Source organism: Salmo salar, chromosome 13 (assembly GCF_965601325.2).
Source record: "Salmo salar chromosome 13, fSalSal1, whole genome shotgun sequence".
NCBI classification, from domain to species: domain Eukaryota; kingdom Metazoa; phylum Chordata; class Actinopteri; order Salmoniformes; family Salmonidae; genus Salmo; species Salmo salar.
The window spans coordinates 87,213,312-87,226,196 of NC_138303.1; the positions used below are offsets into that span (position 1 = coordinate 87,213,312).

Sequence of the window (12,885 nt, forward strand, 5' to 3'; positions counted from 1 at the left end):
ATACACATTTCACCATGGGGCAAATAGCAATGCTACACATATCGCCAAAGGGCAGGGAGAAAAAAACGTGCATTTTTATAGTTCATCTCATGCTATTCTACACATATTGTAGAGGCTGAGAGAATTCTGCATTTTTAAAGATAATTTCCTGCCTGTGGGCCTCCCTGCCTTGCAGGGGTGTGTGTTACGCCAGTGATCATTGGATATGCATTATCTAATGGATAGACTTGAACTCGGTTTAAGAAGTAGCCAGTCTACATTGCTGCTTATCCATGTTTAAGTTCCAACCACAACAGTCAGTCGCTACCTCATCCTTGTTCAGTCTATTGGTTTCCTGTCTGTGAATCGCAGTTACACTTTAATATGTTCTACCAATCAACACCCTCAGAACTTTACAGTTCCCTGGTTATATAACAACGGAATTAATGTGTTCCCATGTTTACAATGACAACTACCACGTTTACAATAACATCTCCTAACCTATTGCTGCTCATGGCATATCAGATGTTCTCTTGGTTAGAAGAGCTTTTCAAATCAAATACAATTGCGCCAAATACAACAGGTGTAGACTTTAAAGGGAAATGCTTACTTAACCAACATGCAGTTTTAAGAAAAATAAGTGTTAAGTAAAAAATACACATAAAAAATAATTAAAGAGCAGCAGTAAAATAACAGGAGCGAGGCTATATTATTATTTAAATCATTTTTATTGAACCTTTATTTAACTAGGCAAGTCAGTTAAGAACAAATTCTTATTTACAATGACGGCCTACACCGGCCAAACCCGGGCCAATTGTGCGTCGCCCTATGGGACTCCCAATCACGGCCGGTTGTGATATAGCCTGGATTCGGGTGGCGCATCTAGCACTGAGATGCAGTGCCTTAGACCGCTGCGCCACTCAGGAGCCAGTACAGAGTCAATGTGCGGGGGCACAGGTTAGTCGAGGTAATTGAGGTAATATGTACAGGGTAGGTAGAGTTAGCATGACTATGCATAGATAATAAACAGAGAGTAGCAGCAGCGTAAAAGAGGGGGTGGGGGGGGGGGGGGGGGGCGATGACAATGCAAATAGTCTGGGTAGCCATTTGATTAGCTGTTCGGGAGTCTTATGGCTTGGGGGTAGAAGCTGTTAACAAGCTTTTTGGACCTAGACGTGGTGCTCCGGTACCGCTTGCCTTCCACTTTGTTTATTCCCTCTACTTTTACACCTAGGCTCAGTCTGGTTCCTTTAGAAACATCAACTCATAAAAGTTGCTTCACGATCACAATGTTTTAAAACCCTGAAGAAAGATTTGGCCTTTAGATGTAATGGAACTTGCACATATTTAAACCATATTCCAATCTCCTTACTTCAACCAATAGCAAAAACATATGATATACACAAGACCAGCAGGCCATGCATATTACTAATACATGCATAAGAAAATAACATGAACCCATATACTAATTAGAAAACGTCTTTGTGTGTTACATTAACTTGGCAAGGCAACGCCTCTTTACCATTCAAAAATGAAAAAGGCATTTGCCTACATTATTCACACCCTCTCCTGTCAATCAGAAAGGCTGAAAAGCTGATGAAGGAAGACTCACAATCTGTGTGACAATGACAGAGCATCAGCTAAAGACCCGCCAACACACCTAATTGATTCACTGCTTGATTTAGCAAAAAGTGTGCCAATGTCATCTTTCATAATCTAGCTTCTCCCTCAGGCTGTCTTAAGGAGCTAAAAAAAAAAGAACCCTTCACAAGTGCTGGGCTAAAGGTCAGGGTTATTAAAGCATTAATCTAAAGAATAATAATACGTCATTACTGTGTGAGGTGCTCTGGTAAAGTGTGTTTATTATATCAAACTGCAAACAGACAGCACCTTTCCTCTGTATGCCAGATCTAACAGCATCTAGTCCTAGTCACAACAACCCTGCCAACCATCATCACCAAATGCATACAAATTACTAATCACAAAATCCACACATTAATACAACGTATTTCTATTCAGGCCAAGTGGAACATTAGCTGGTAAAGTACACAGTCGCTTGCAGGTGGAACAATGTAGTATTTGCAGTTACCGTAAAAACATGGATATCTACTTCACCAGGGGGAATGGATTGATCTCAATTTCGCTGTTGTTATGAGCGACAGACCAACTAATCCATCCCCATCTGGAGTGTCATCTCATCATGTCTGAGCCATTCATCAGCCTCACATGACTATATTAAAACAAACCCAGGTCTCCACATTAACGCTTGTCCTCTTGTCCGGGACAAGTCCAAAAAATTGTCGGACAAGAAGAATAAATCACACAACAATCACAATATCAAACAATTACTCAGATCAGAATTTGATCAGGGAGGCCAAGATTGGAATAATATTTAAATCTATTTCAAGTACATAAATAAAAAAGCCTACATGTCAAAGCGTATGTGATATGCATATTGGCTACAGCCTCATGTCCAAACAGATGCTGACATGAGGAAGAGGAAAATGTAGCCAAGCTTCAATGAGACTTTTAATGACATAAATATAGACTAAACACCAGTCATATTTGACAAATATAATGAAGGATAAAGGCTTGATTCTGTCGACATACTGGAGGTACGGTTCATTCAGATCAAATGGTCAAAAGACCTGAGTGAAAGACAGTGCTGCACACCGCTCATCACCTAAGTTAAATCTGAGCGGAGGCGGTTTGAGCGGAGGCGGTTTGAAACTATATAACCATAAACTTTATTGTCATTTTATGAGTCATGTCTTACCTTGTTTGAAAGTAGCCTAGACCAAAATATAACCATAGAAATGTTGAGAAAATGATTTTATAAACACACCATTGAAACCAGCATTTTTCTCATGCTCTATTGTTTTTCAAATCAACATTATTTTATTTTCCAGCAGCCAAAGACATAATCTTAGTCATATTAGCAACCCATGTTAGTGGATGTATCTTTAGATCTCCCCTCTTTCTTAATTTCAAACAGATATTTGTCTCATGAAACGTCTTGCGTGTGCAGTGCGCATTGTCGAGCTTATTATATGAAGAAATAAAACTGAATCAACATTTTAAGCTAAAAGGTCTGATCTGTTGCATCAGCCTCATTACTGTGTGAGGCAAGGTCAGTAAAACACCTCTTTCTCAGACAAAGAATAATCTGATGTTATTACTACCCCTGTTTTTGCACATTGCAATTGACTTGACAGTTTCCTTGATTTTGATCGTGCCTGTACAAATATTTTTCACTGATTTAGTCACACCCTTATATGTCTTCAAAGAATGATCAATAAAACAAGACTACTTTGATTATGACACATTGGGGATGTGAAGATGATTGTATAACCAAAAAAACCAACCTAACACAATTTACTAAATGTAATACTGCCTGTTAATAGTATAGCCAGACGAGTTAAGAGTATAGTTGGCATAAAAACGCATAATCCAAAGCCCTTTCTCTTAGTGTCCTATTTATGCAACACAACGTAATGCAGCAGGATGCACAAAATGAGGATAAATCCAAGGCTGGCTGAGGTGACAGTGATGAACTGATGTTGTGGTCTCATGGTTCAGGGAGCTATTATAATTAATAGTTCTAATGTTTTATGTGCTTCTGGGGACACTGCAAAAACTGTGGGACTGGGGAGAGTGTCAATACAACATCAATATCAATGAAGGCCCAAACAGTAGTGCATGTATGGACTGCAGCTGCTTCAGAATGACTGCATCTGTATCTGTGACAGCCAGTAATACCCATTATTCCTGAAGGTTAATGCCACGCCGTGGAGTACCGCAGCCTCTCTTCCTCTCACCTACCGTTGCAGATCTGTCAGCCATGACACACTTAAATCCTGTTAGCAATACACTATTCTGCTCCCTCCCAGCCTGGGTGCCCTGATTTAGGAACAGTTTCATCACTCGTCATGGTTTTACAGTAACATCTTTATTTTGATTTGGCTGTCATCATTTACTCCCATGTGACAACAAGACACACACAAAAAAATAAATAAACTGGCTGCATGGGACCGGGGACTGTGTCACATGTTGCTGAAACAGCCCTGTAAAGGCCTGTACGTTGAAGGGGGGTCATTCCACCTTCAAAAGCACAAGAAAGAGGATTTCAACACCCACCATCTCAGATTGGTCTGAAATTGTTTCTGTTGTTTAGCTGTGGCTCAGAGCATTGTTTCTTCATCCTATGTAAAGTATTCCCAGTGAATTTGTTGACACCCCCCTTTTCAGAGATATTTGTCATTTAATAAGAATCGGCCACATTTTTTCAATTTTCGCCTAAAATGACATACCCAAATATAACTGCCTGTAGCTCAGGCCCTGAAGCATGGATATGCATATTCTTGGTACCATTTGAAAAAAAACACTTTGAAGTTTGTGGAAATGTGAGAGGAATGTCGGAGAATATAACACATTAGATCTGCTAAAAGATAATACAAAGAAAAAAACAACCATTTATTTATATATTTTTTTGTACCATCATCTTTGAAATGCAAGAGAAAGGCCATAATGTATTATTCCAGCCCAGGTGCATTTTAGATTTTTGCCACTAGATGGCAGCAGTGTATGTGCAAAGTTTCAGACATGCAATAAACCATTGCATTTCTGTTCTAAATTTTGTATCAAGACTACCCAAATGTGCCTAATTTGTTTATTAATAACGTTTCATGTTCAGAACTGTGCACTCTCCTCAAACAATAGCATGGTATTATTTCACTGTAATAGCTACTGTAAATTGGACAGTGCAGTTAGATTAACAAGAATTTAAGCTTTCTGCCAATATCAGATATGTCTATGTCCTGAGAAGTTCTTGTTACTTACAACCTCATGCTAATCGCATTAGCCTACGTTAGCTCAACCATCCCACAGGGGACCCACCAATCCTGAATAAGTTTTAAGTTGTTTGATTTATGTCCCATCCTACAGCCTAATATTACCAAGTTCTGACCAATAGATGGTGCTGTTCCAAGTTTCTTTTTTAAAGAACAACCCCCCCATTTGAAACAGTGGCCAGGTAAACAAAACCAAAGCATGGGTTTCTATCAGACGTTGTCCATAAACTGCTTAAGGAAACCAATATGTAATTTTGTAATTTGGGTGAACTATACATTTTACATAAAAAAATAAATCACCTAATAGTAGGAACAGCACCATCTAGTGGTCAGAACAGATGGGTCTAATTCGGGTGGTCTAATCGGGTGGGTCTAATCCTGAATGCTGATTGGTTAAAACCTCACTCCAGCCAGTGTCTATTCCATAAATTACTACCAACTAAATCTAGGATGTTAAAAAGCCTATTTACTCTGTTCCATCTAACTGCGCAATCCACTGTCTCATCAGCCCATCCAAGCAGTCTATAAACTTGATCTCCACTATAAAAAGCATCAAGAGATTATCTCACATTTCTTTAGAGATTATCTCACATTATCTCACGTTTCAATATTCAAATTTGATCTCCTGCTGTCCCATAGTAATGAACGTGTCATGACGAGACAGACAAGCGAACAGCATTTTTCAGCCAGTCTAAATCATGGATCAGCTGGCATTTTTATGGATATATACAAAGAAATGTCAATTGAAAAAAGGTAAAATGAAATGAAGTGCAGATAGTTTTGAGTCTTTCCAGCTTCAGTTTGAAGTGATTGTGTTAGCGGTCTTGTGAGCTAGCTCCTCTGAACAACAGTGTCCTGACAAGTGAGCACATTTTCTATGCCAGGTGAAATCGCGCCTCATTAGCTCATTGTTAAGGATGTATCCAAATAATTGTCACTAGAAAACAACTTAAACAAATGCAAATGCAGCTACTTTGCTGTTTTTCTGGCTGTACTTTTTGACGTGACTGTAAGTTAGCCGTATTTGGCTAGCTAGCAAGCAAGGGATAATAATGTTGCCAGCCAGTTTGGCAATGGAACATTTTGAACAAGCAACTGGGTCGCACCCATAGATACAGAACAACAAGACTGAACGACTGGGTCAGGTTAGAGCGAACAACCAGCCAGCTTGGGTAGCAACCCTAGATTTGTGTCGGGACTATATCTTGTGGAAGGATGAAATAGTATTAATAAATTCATCAAAATAAAGTTTTTAATGAAAATATGTCAATCATTATTTGAATATGTTGGTAGCCCACTGCATAAAAGTGATAATCCCCTCAAAGCCTGTGTTTGGACGATATATTGGTATGGTTTGCCGGCCCTCAAATTCGTCTCGGGCCTAACACCACCAGTGCCAATATATCCTCCAAACACCGGCTTCTCAGGCATTATCACTTAATTATACAGTACCAGTCAAAAGTTTGGAAACACCTACTCATTCAAGGGTTTTTCTTTATTTTTTTTCTACATTGTAGAATAATAGTGAAGACATCAGAACTATGAAATAACACATATTTTATATTCTTCAAAGTAGCCTCCCTTGCCCTGATGACAACTTCGCACACTCTTGGCATTCATTCAACCAGCTTCATGAGGTGGTCACCTGGAATGCTTTCCCAACAGTCTTGAAGGAGTTCCCACATATGCTGAGCACTTGCTGGCTGTTTCTCCTTCACTCTGCGGTCCAACGCATCCCAAACCATCTCAATTGGGTTGTGGTTGGGTGATTATGGAGGCCAGGTAATCTGATGCAGCACTCCATCACTCTCCTTCTTGGTCAAATAGCCCTTATACAGCCTGGAGGTGTGTTTTGGGTCATTGTCCTATTGAAAACCAAATGATAGTCCCACTAAGCGCAAAACAGATGGGATGGCGTATCGCTATAGAATGTTGTGGTAGCCATGGAGGTTAAATGTGCTTTGAATTCTAAATAAATCACTGACAGTGTCACCAGCAAAGCACCCTCACACCATCACACCTCCTCCTCCATGCTTCACAGTGGGAACCACACATGCGGAGATCATCCGTTCACCTACTCTGTGTCTTACAAAGACACGGCAGTTGGATACAAAAATCTCCAATTTGGACTCATCAGACCAAAAGGACAGATTTACAACGGTCTAATGTCCATTGCTCGTGTTTCTTGTCCAAGCAAGTCTCTTCTTCTTATTGGTGTCCTTTAGTAGTGTTTTTTTTTGCAGCAATTCGACCATGAAGGCCTGATTCAAGCAGTCTCTTCTGGACAGTTGATGTGTCTGTTACTTGAACTCTGTGAAGCATTTATTTGGGCTGCAATCTGAGGTGCAGTTAATTGCTGATTTCTGAGGCTTGTATACTCTAATGAACTTATCCTCTGCAGCAGAGGTAACTCAGTGTCTTCCTTACCTGTGGCGGTCCTCATGAGAGCCAGTTTCACAATAGGGCTTGATGGTTTTTGCGACTGTACTTGAAGAAACATTAAAAGTTGTTGAAATTTTCTGCAATGACTGACCTTCATGTCTTAAAGTAATGATGGACTGTTGTATCTCTTTGCTTATTTTAGCTGTTCTTGCCATAATATGGACTTGGTCTTTTACCAAATAGGGCTATCTTCTGTATACAAACCCTACCTTGTCACAACACAACTGATTGTCTCAAATGCATTAAGGAAAGAAATTCCACAAATTAACTTTGAACAAGGCACACTTGTTAATTGAAATGCATTCCAGGTGACTACCTCATGAAGCTGGTTGAGAAAATGCCAAGCATGTGCAAAGCAGGCATCAAGGCAAAGGGTGGCAACTTTGAAAAATCTCAAATCTCAAATATATTTCGATTTGTTTAACACTTGTTTTGGTTACTACATGATTCCATATGTGTTATTTCATAGTGTTGATGTCTTCACTATTATTCTACAATGTAGAAAATAGTAAAAATAAAGAAAAACCCAGGTATGAGTAGGTTTGTCCAAACATTTGACTGGTTCTGTACAACAGGTGGGTCTAATCCTGAATGCGGATTGGTTATAAACGCATTCCAGCTTGTGTCTAATTTACCACCAGCTAAATCTTTGATGTTAAAATGCATATTTATTCTGTTCCACCTGACTGTGCAATCCACTGTCTCATCAGCCCAGCCAAGCAATTTATAAACTTGATCTCCACTATAAAAAGCAGCTAGACATTGTCTCACATTTCTTTTAGACTAACATTTAGTTTTCAACAGCGGAGATTTGAAAAACCTTGCTGTCTGTCTCTGTCATGCCCTGATCTGTTTCACCTGTCCCTGTGATTGTCTCCACCCCCTACATGTGTCGCTTATTTTCCCCAGTGTATTTATCCCTGTGTTTCCTGTCTCTCTGTGCCAGTTCGTCTTGTATGTTTATTCAAGTCAACCAGCGTGTTTTTCCCCGTACTCCTTTTCTATTCTCTTTTGCGTGTCTTCCCGGTTTTGACCACTGCCCGACTTTGGACTACTTTCCTGCCTGCCTGATCATCCTGCCTGCCCTGACCTTGAATTTGCCTGCCCTTTGGTACCTATTGGATTTTTGTACTGGTTTTGACCTTTTGCCTGTACACGACCTTTTGGCTGTTCTCTTGCCTACCCCGTTTTGGATTAATAAACATTGTAAGACTCCAACCATCTGGGTCTCGCCTTGTGCCTTGATAGTCTCTCCGAAATCATGAATCATCTGGCATAATTTTTTATGGATACATACAAAGAAATATCAATTGAAAAAAGGTAAAACGAAACAAAGTGCAGCTAGTTTGTAGTCTTTCCATCTTCAGTTTGAAGTGATTGAGTTAGCTGTGTTGTTGGCTAGCTCCTTTGAACAACAGTGTTCAACAGTGAAGAGGCGACTCCGGGATGCAGTTGACAGTTCCTCTGTCAAGTGTCTGTTCTTTTGCCCATCTTAATCTTTTCTTTTTATTGGTCAGTCTGAGATATGGCTTTTTCTTTGCAACTCTGCCTAGAAGGCCAGCATCCTGGAGTCGCCTCTTCATTGTTGACGTTGAGACTGGTGTTTTGCAGGTACTATTTAATGAAGCTGCCAGTTGAGGACTTGTGAGGTGTCTGTTTCTCAAACTAGACACTCTAATGTACTTGTCCTCTTGCTCAGTTGTGCACCAGGGCCTCCCACTCCTCTTTCTATTCTGGTTAGAGCCAGTTTGCGCTTTTCTGATCTTCAGTTTCTTGGCAATTTCTCACATGGAGAAGCCTTCATTTCTGAGAACAAGAATAGACTGACGAGTTTCAGAAGAAAGTCCTTTGTTTCAGACCATTCTGAGCCTGTAATAGAACCCACAAATGCTGATGCTTCAGAGACTCATCTAGTCTAAAGAAGGCAAGTTTTATTGCTACTTTAATCAGAACAACAGTTTTCAGCCCTGCTAACATAATTGCAAGATGGTTTTCAAATGATCAATTAGCCTTTTAAAATGCTAAACTTGGATTAGCTAACACAACGTGCCATTGGAACACAGGAGTGATGGTTGCTGATAATGGGCCTCTGTACACCTGTGTAGATATTCCATAAACAAACTGCCATTTCCAGCTACATTAGTCATTTACAACATTAACAATGTCTACACTGTATTTCTGATCAATTGATGTTATTTTAATGGACAAAAAAATTGCTTTTCTTTCAAAACAAGGACATTTCTAAGTGGCCCCAAGCTTTTGAACAGTAGTGTTGGACCATATATAAATTAGATGTATAATTTATTTTAAAAATGTAGTTCCCCATGATAGGTCAATAAATAAATTAGGTGTGTAATTTATTTTAAAATGCTGTTCCACCATGATAGGATAATTAAATAAATAAGATGTAAAATTCATTATAAAATGTATATCCCTCATCTGCACAAAATTGAAAGCTCTCTCATGACACCTGTTCACAGACATACATTGGTTCTGGGATATGCAACCATTTCCTTTCTCACTCAACGCCACACTTTCCCAAACACCAAAAAACACACACCATCCATCTCAATACATCCACACATACCCACATACTGTGCCTTCTGTCTGCTGTGTTTTTATCTCCACCATGTTGAATAGTGCTTTTGTGTTCCAATTAGTTATATTTGAAGATAGATAGAAAAGCTATATGTATTATTACAATCCATACCAAGGCTAGTATTGTGTGCTTCATTTTTAGAATAGCCATGGAGTAGTCTTTGTGTCTTTGAACAATTGGTTATCAATATACATTTTATTGACTACATTTACATTTACATTTAAGTCATTTAGCAGACGCTCTTATCCAGAGCGACTTACAAATTACTACGAGAGCTACGCGTTTCCATTTCAATCTATTTTCCTTGAAAATTGGATACAGAACTTTGCCCTGTTCTGCAATTTCCTTCAGGAACTGGTCATTTATGCCTATTTTCATGCCAGCATTTTTATGCCTATTTTCATGCCAGCTTTTACCCAGGCTTTTAACCAATATTCGATCTTTAAAGAAAGCAAATTTGGCAACGATTTGGCGTTCATACCTCTGCCCTCTCTGTCTGAAGCGGTGTACACGTTTGAGTTGGATTTTGTCGATAGATCCCATGCGAAGCTAAAGCGCTGTAAGGAGGAACTCTAACTACATATTCAGGAACTTCTTCTTTCTCTTGGATACCTGTAAGTACCAGATTCTCTCTTATGGATCTAGTCTGTATGTCAAGTAAGGCTTCTCTCAGAACGATGTTCTCCTTTTAAAGTTCATTAACATCGGTTTCAATCTTATTGACTGTCCCTTTTAGCTTGTTTGTGTCTTTCTCCAATGTCGCAGCTTTTTGGTCACTCATCTCAAGGTCTTCAACTCTTTTATATCCTTACTGACTAGTTCAAGTTTGCCCAGTTTGTCATTTATTGATTTCAACAGATCGGTTTCGACCTTTACCATTTCTGGTGGTGAAAAGATTAAATCGTCTGTCTGTAGAAGAGCCACATTTTCGTTTTGAGATAGGTTCCCCTGTCTTACTCTCCGTCATGTTTGGGTGTTGCTTGTTTTTGTAATATTTGGCAATACATTTCTCTAGTCTTATAATTTGTTTTGTGGTGTTATACAGATTGAAGGTTATTACCCACCAGATTGTGAAGTGCTAATATTTAGTCTAACTTACCGATATTGAATATTACATTTTTATCTTGAGGTGATCTACATTGCTGTGTGCAGTCCGCCATCTTGCCATTCCATTCCTCATGTCTTACTCATTATTAGAAAAAAGCTTGGTCCAAATCAGATATTAGGTACTATTCTATTAGGTTCTACTACTACTATTGAATATTTATATGAGGGCTATACATTAAAATGGCCAATTTGGGTAAAAATCTATTAGCTTAATTTCCCAGAGATATATTTCAACAAAATAATGTTGAAGGAATGCTAATCTTATCTGGTTCTAACTACATAAATGATTTCAGAACAATCTGAGATGGTGGGTGTCATGGCTTGCTGAAATGACATTGAACAAACCAGTCAGTTATTGGGACTGTGTGTGATGGACCCTGATGCAGTGACTGTGTTATCACCTGATAATGCAGGGGTGGGCAAAAATTTGTCTCGAGGGCCACATCGGGATTTAAAAATTCAGCCAAGGGCCGCAAAGATTTTTGGGGGGACCGATTAGTTCGCGTCAAAAGCAATTTGTGGGCTAGAAAAAGGGCAGTTATTTGAAAATGTAGAGGTCCATTATAATTTCTACATACTTTTTTATCTAGTTTTAGATGTTCAAGAGTGGCCTGGAGTGTTTTTTTTACCCAAAATAATATTCCCCCCCATTTTATTTTATTATTATTATAATTGTAGATTTTTATTACTCCATACCGCAAGCACATTCAATTTGGTCTGTGGGGCCGTATGTTGCCCACCCCTGTGATAAGGGCCTTACTCTGGCGCCTACGGGGCCATGGAATCCCGGGTATTGTGTATTGGAGGAGCAGCAAAATTAATTTCCATTGCTGCCATACTGTACTGTGTGGTCTAACTAAGCTCCACCCAGCCCAGATGATAAGGCTGAGGGAGAGGTTGAGGGAGAAGGGGAGGGGGAGAGAGGAGGGGCGGGCACATAGTTGTAATTAATAGCGTCTCAGCACTGGAGCCAAAAAATCATGCCCGGGCTGAAGCCAGTCTAAATGATGTGCCCACACTGCTCTGAGCCTAAATTGGCTCTTCCACATGTTCACTGTAGAGAGGAGACTGCAGACAGGAATTTCAACCCTGACAAAAAGGAGAGACACTCTGTTTGAACTTCAAAGCTGCCGCTGTTTGAGAACAGAAAATGAATGGGATCATCATTGGTGGACAAACCAATTTCAAGGACTTTCTATTGACAAGACAGAAGCACATTGAACCTCTGCTAATATCTGTCAATATTCAGACCTTGAATCATAATACTTCTCAGGTTCAGAAAAGGGCTGGTTGCTGAATGTATATACAGTGCCTTCAGAAAGTATTCATAGCCCTAGACTTATTCCACATTTTGTTGTGTTACAGCCTGAATTCAAAATGTATTTAAAAAAGTTTATCTCGCTCATATACACAATACCCCTTAATGAGAAAGTGAAAACATGTTTTTTGAAATGTTTGCAAATTTATTGAAAAAGAAATAGAGAAATATTTAATTTACGTAAGTAGTCACACCCCTGAGTCCAATCATGTTAGAATCACCTTCGGCAGTGATTACAGCTGTGAGTCTTTCTTGGTAAGTCTCTAAGAGTTTTGTACACCTGGATTGTACAATATTTGCACATTGTTCTTTTTTAAATTCTTAAAGCTCTGTCAAGTTGGTTGTTGATCATTGCTAGACAGCTATGTTTAAGTCTTACCATAGATTTTAATGCCGATTTAAGTCAAAACTGTAACTAGGCCACTCAGGAACATTTAACGTGTATATTTGGCCTTGTGTTTTAGGTTATTGTCCTGTTGAAAGGTGAACTTGACTCCCAGTGTCTGTTGGAAAGCAGACTGAATCAGGTTTTCCTCTAGGATTTTGCCTGTGCTTAGCTCTATTCCATTTCTTTTTATCCTAAAAAAACT

The 12,885-nt window shown here is 39.3% G+C and overlaps 1 protein-coding gene across 1 annotated transcript in view; it reads right to left on the reverse strand.

Moving 5' to 3' along the window:
- tenm1 (teneurin transmembrane protein 1) overlaps positions 1–12,885 on the reverse strand; it is a 235,903-nt gene that overhangs the window by 34,781 nt on the left and 188,237 nt on the right. The window lies entirely within an intron of this gene.